Source organism: Triturus cristatus, chromosome 11 (genome assembly GCF_964204655.1).
Source record: "Triturus cristatus chromosome 11, aTriCri1.1, whole genome shotgun sequence".
Lineage (NCBI taxonomy): Eukaryota > Metazoa > Chordata > Amphibia > Caudata > Salamandridae > Triturus > Triturus cristatus.
The window spans coordinates 42,648,282-42,654,494 of NC_140594.1; the positions used below are offsets into that span (position 1 = coordinate 42,648,282).

Below are 6,213 nucleotides of genomic sequence, written 5' to 3' on the forward strand. Positions count from 1 at the left end.
TAAGATGGCTCCGCTGTTAGACCAAGAGCTGCCATTTGCAATTGCAAACCGCTTCCACCCACCCCTCTTCCGCTACTTGAGATGCAATTGTATGTAAATATTACTCGCACAGACTTATGGGAACGAGATAAGCAGTTTTAAAGAACTTTTTCCATGGTGACTGATAACAACAGAACTAAATTGCCATGGTTTTTTAGACTGCAGATTAACAATGGAAAGTACTATGCGATATCAAAAGCTCGCACTATGTTTCTTAAGATTCCTTTACTTTAAGATGTTTAAGCAATAAAAGTGAAAACATTGTCAGTGAGGTTGTTTCTTACCTGCTGCTTCTCAGGGAGAAACAGAAAGTTCTGGTAGGAGCGAGATGAAATCATGATTACGTTGTCGAAGCTTGAAGTGCTTAACAACAGCTTTATGTTCTCCTGTCTGATTCATGATGGCGATCACAATTATAGTTCAACGACTGAAAGATTTCATTCTTAATGATATAAAAAGGAGTTTACGAGTAATAGTTACTTATGTCTGGAGATTGATTGATGGGAGTTGTAGGGTCTGTATGTCGAGTATATTTGATTGAACTTTCACTTAGTTACGGATGTAAACTATATTCTGATCTTTATCAAGCAGTTTAGAATTTAGCGTTGGTTTTGATGCGACGTCTATCGACGTTGATCAAATTAATTTCTCCGTTCCTCAGAAGCGAAGGTGATCTTGTTTACTGTAACCGCCGCATATGTGAAGCGCTCCAATACTTTGGGGTTGAGTTTGCGGCTATTCGACACTGCACAATAAACAAGCATTTGCAATGCAATAGATCTTGCATTTTTTAGAGCTAGAGCTAGAGCTATTTGCGCTGTAAATGTAAATGTCTTTTATTTAAGTGTTTTGGTTTGGAGTGTAGTGGATGTATGAATTTCCTCCGGGAGTACAATTTCTCCATAGTCAAGGTACTGTTTTCACAGTCCTTTTTAGGTCGAGCCTGGGCATCGAATGCGCTGTTCGGCGGGGCATGCTGTGTTGAGGTTAGGAATAGAAGCTCCACCCATTTCACACCCATCTTTTCAATTGGCTCCTGTTACTATCCTTGTGAAATCATTGGTTTTCATTTGTAAACAGGGTTAATAATCCCTCCTTGGTGTCACCTTGTCTGCACTTGTAACCTCCCATAACGACTGGACTTTTTACTTGTGTCATTACACAGTCTGCATTATAAGTCGGTGAGCACTATTATCTTTAATGATCTTGCCTGATTGCACCAACGATATCGCGGCACGGCACACGCTTTTAGTTATGTATTTATTTAAAGTACAGCGTGGTCCGCTTTATAGCGGCCACACATATTTAATTATTTCATTTACGGCGTTGCCCCCTTTCAAATTAGAGGCAGCGCTTATTTATTTAATTAACAGCGCCGGCCGCTTTCACATTAGCAGCCACCCTTATTTAATTATTTATTTTAAAGCGGGGGCTGCTTTCACATGAGCGGCCCCGCTTTATTATTCAATTAACGGCGCAGGCTGCTTTCACTTTAGCGGCTGCGCTACAGAACTTTTCTAAATGAATTTTTCTTTTTTTTACACTTTGGGTGAAAGCGCCCCATACGTGCTTTTCACTCGGATGTTGGCCGCTCCCCTTTCTTTAGACGCTGCTCACTGTAACCTGAATACAGGAGCAGCCTCAACAGGAAGGGGCGCGGACACCATTAAAGTGGTCTCGTATTTGCGAGAGTTTGAGCTAAAGGTATTAAAAATAACAATGCCTTTTATATATGTGTTGCTTTTACATAAAAGGCATTGTCATTTACAATGCCAATAGCTTAAACGCTCACAAATGCGAGAACTATTGCATTGAAAATGCTTGGTTTTTAATTTATATTTAAAACCTCTCCCTTTCCTATCCCAGCCCTGTGGCAAATATTTCTTATATACACAGATTACAACCAGTCTGTCTTCAATGTGAAAAGTAAAGCTGGATATTCACCGCTAAACATTGAGGGGCAGATTTATGTTCCCTGGCGCCTCCCTGCAAATCAGCATGGATGCGCCAGGGAAGATGCGTCACGCAAGTTTGCCCTTGCGCCACCGCAGATGAGCCGCATTTACAATGCGGTGCATCGTGGCGCAAGGACAAGCAAATACATGACGCATCTGCCGGCGTAAGGTTGGCACAGTGCTGAAGTTGCGTCGCAAGCGCAACGCAACTCCAGCACTGTTCCAACCTACCCTATCCCTAACATGGTGCGTCAAGCCTTACGCCTGCTTCAAGCAGGCGCAGGGTTTTGACGCATCAGCGTTGGGAAAGTGACTCAGTGAAATCTTATAGATTTCACTGAGTTACTTTTTAGGGGCGTTCCTGCGACGGAACGCCCCCCCCTGTGTCGAAACACCCACGTGAAACCTGACGCAGGTTTTACGTGGTGCAGGGCTTTACATTGTGACGCATCTCCATAGATGCGTCACGATGTAAATGGGGCGCAACGTGGCGCAGGGTTTACGCCGCCGCTGCGTCACAAAAGTGACGCAACGGCGGCGTAAAAGGGGCGCAAGTCCCACATAAATCTCCCCCTACTTCTGTAATGAGGTGATGGCAGTTCTCTTATTAAAACTGAGGAAATCAAATTTGAATTTTAGTCTCCAGCAATGATACTCGGCCCACTACTGGAAGAGTAATGATAAATAAAGCAATGCGGGCCTACCGCTAATACCCCACCTCCAGAAATGGACTCTGCCATGTTAAACTACTATTACGCTGTTTGCCTTTTATTTCATGAGTTTCATTTGAGGAGTTGTGCTGAGTGATTACATCTTGCCTAGCCTGTGGGAAAAGCATGTATTTGTGCTGCTCTAGGAACTCCATTCAGAGACTGCACCACAACCAAAACTCTGCAGGAACTGTCGTCTTGTAAGAAATGTCTCCACGCTCCCTTCACAGAACAGTGGAGCAGATTTACAAGCCCCGTGCGCCATTTTTGCGCCGCCGTTACGTCCCTTTTGTGACGCAGCGGCGGCGCAAAGCTAGCGCCATGCTGTGACAGATTTACAACGTGATGCATCTAGGGAGATGCGTCAAGTTGTAAAGCCCTGCATCACATTATACCCGCGTCAGGTTTAATGTATGCAGGGTGGGCGTTACTTCGGAAAAAGCCTCGGAAAAGTGAGGCAGTGAAATCTACAAGATTTCACGTAGTCACTTTCCGACGCTGGTGCGTCAAATCCTTACGCCTGATTCAAGCAGGCGTAAGGCGTGACGCACCATGTTAGGGATAGGGCAGGTTGGAACAGTGCTGGAGTTGCGTCGCGCTTGCGACACAACTTCAGCACTGCGCCAACCTTACCCCGGCAGATGCGTCATGCATCTGCTTGTCCTTGCGCCACGATGCACCGCATTGTAAATGCGGCGCATCTGCGGTGGCGTAAGGGCAAACTTGCGTGACGCATCTTCCCTGGCGCATCCCTGCTGATTTGCAGGGATGCGCAAGGGAACGTAAATCTGCCCCAGTATATTTATGTCAAAGTACTGTGCTTCGTTCACAATGTGTTCTATAACTTGAAGCATTATTTCTGAGTTTTAAGTGAGATACACACAGCGCCGCTCCCTAGTGTATTCTGCATCCAAACCTATATTTCAAATCACGATTTTTGGCTGGAGAGATTCGGCTGCAGGTCGCTGCAGGGCGTGTGGGTTTCATGCCCTGGGATTCCATTCCAACAAACAAATGATGGACGGAATGCTGACAATGCATACATTCTCCCCCAGTCAAGAGATCTGGGTTAAATCCATCGTTCTTTTGCCCACTACACCACCCCAGTTTAGACATGGCCATATGCAAATCAGTCTTGACCCTGTGCCTCATGGGAACAGTCCAGCCCGAACTGCCAAACCATGTCTTCCCTGGACCGGAATCAAGCATCCTAAGACCGGTTTCTGGCTATCAGCCGTCATCAGCCAGGATAGCTTGACTCCAGTGGCGTAGTGAGCACGGGTCCCACGTCTGGGAATACCCATCCCACTTAGGGCGAAAAGCGTTACAACAAACAAATGATGGACGGAATGCTGACAATGCATACATTCTCCCCCAGTCAAGAGATCTGGGTTAAATCCATCGTTCTTTTGCCCACTACACCACCCCAGTTTAGACATGGCCATATGCAAATCAGTCTTGACCCTGTGCCTCATGGGAACAGTCCAGCCCGAACTGCCAAACCATGTCTTCCCTGGACCGGAATCAAGCATCCTAAGACCGGTTTCTGGCTATCAGCCGTCATCAGCCAGGATAGCTTGACTCCAGTGGCGTAGTGAGCACGGGTCCCACGTCTGGGAATACCCATCCCACTTAGGGCGAAAAGCGTTACAACAAACAAATGATGGACGGAATGCTGACAATGCATACATTCTCCCCCAGTCAGGAGATCTGGGTTAAATCCATCGTTCTTTTGCCCACTACACCACCCCAGTTTAGACATGGCCATATGCAAATCAGTCTTGACCCTGTGCCTCATGGGAACAGTCCAGCCCGAACTGCCAAACCATGTCTTCCCTGGACCGGAATCAAGCATCCTAAGACCGGTTTCTGGCTATCAGCCGTCATCAGCCAGGATAGCTTGACTCCAGTGGCGTAGTGAGCACGGGTCCCACGTCTGGGAATACCCATCCCACTTAGGGCGAAAAGCGTTACAACAAACAAATGATGGACGGAATGCTGACAATGCATACATTCTCCCCCAGTCAAGAGATCTGGGTTAAATCCATCGTTCTTTTGCCCACTACACCACCCCAGTTTAGACATGGCCATATGCAAATCAGTCTTGACCCTGTGCCTCATGGGAACAGTCCAGCCCGAACTGCCAAACCATGTCTTCCCTGGACCGGAATCAAGCATCCTAAGACCGGTTTCTGGCTATCAGCCGTCATCAGCCAGGATAGCTTGACTCCAGTGGCGTAGTGAGCACGGGTCCCACGTCTGGGAATACCCATCCCACTTAGGGCGAAAAGCGTTACAACAAACAAATGATGGACGGAATGCTGACAATGCATACATTCTCCCTCATTCCATTCCAGCATCTCCGAGGTCTGAGAGACGTCATTGTAATTTCTCAAGGAACTGAAAGCGTGTCTATCCCCAGAGCGTCCGGCAGTGACCTAACTTTACAACTAGTGACAAAATCTAGATCACGTTTGTACCATCCATACCTTACGGTGTGCAAATAATCAGTTATGAGTGATAGTAAAATTCCTAGGACCTGTAAAATGAAATTCATGGTACACTTTCACTTTAAGCACAGTGGGTTTCAGGAGAGTTTCCCAATGTCCAGAACCGATTATAGCAGGAGTTCATAAGTTACAATCTTCAGTCCACTCTTCAGTACAGACATGACCTAAGGTCTGAGTGTCAGGGGTGCCACGTTAATGCACAGTTAGTGCTCTCTGGGATGTGACGACTACTAGCCATTGGGCTTCCAGGTACCCTCCCACCTAGTGACAACTTCCTGTGAAGAGTGGCATCTAGCTATCCCAGAATGCACTACTCTGTCCACTTCAATTATGGCAGAACCCCGTCTCTTGATATGTGAAGCTCCTTAGCTCACTCCAGAGATGTGGCTATCTGGGGGCTACATATCCATGGAAAACAAGCATTGGCATTGCCAATAGGTCTCGCCTTTGGGACCTTATAAGTGTTTAGTTATCCAGCACAATATCCTTGGTGCAACAACATCAAGTGTTGCATGGCTAAACACTTATAAGGTCCCAAAGGCGAGACCTATTGGCTATACCAATGCTTGTTTCAATTCTACCTCAGAAATGCGGGTGTGCCAGTTCAAATTTTCACTGTTAGCCTTGCCTTAATCTAAGACAGATTATGTATTTTCTTTTGACAGCTGTCCGTCAACTCATCATACATTTAAAACCTCTGGTGCTTTCCTCTCACACATCTTTCTCTTGTTTGATTAACTTTCAATAAACCTAAGTCTGACTCATAGAAGCGGTCTGTGCTAAACCAACAGCCAGCACTACTGACCCTCCGCCCATCATTGTTCAGATGCTGGCTCCCATGACCACACAGCTGACAGGATGTTCTATTGCAGATAAAGGCACAGCCCAGCACATAATCAATATTATTCCATAGCACCTTACACTTTGTCTTACTGACGTCAAAGAACCTGTCAACAGAAGGCCTCACTTCCCACTGGCTCATCATTGGTGGACTAAATT

At 46.2% G+C, this 6,213-nt stretch overlaps 1 non-coding gene across 1 annotated transcript; it reads left to right on the top strand.

Annotated features, from left to right (window-relative positions):
• Positions 1-300: 300 nt before the first annotated feature.
• On the top strand, positions 301-434 carry LOC146783192 (U8 small nucleolar RNA). Its single transcript, XR_014971321.1, has one exon. It is a non-coding gene; the product is annotated as a U8 small nucleolar RNA (small nucleolar RNA).
• Positions 435-6,213: the final 5,779 nt, after the last annotated feature.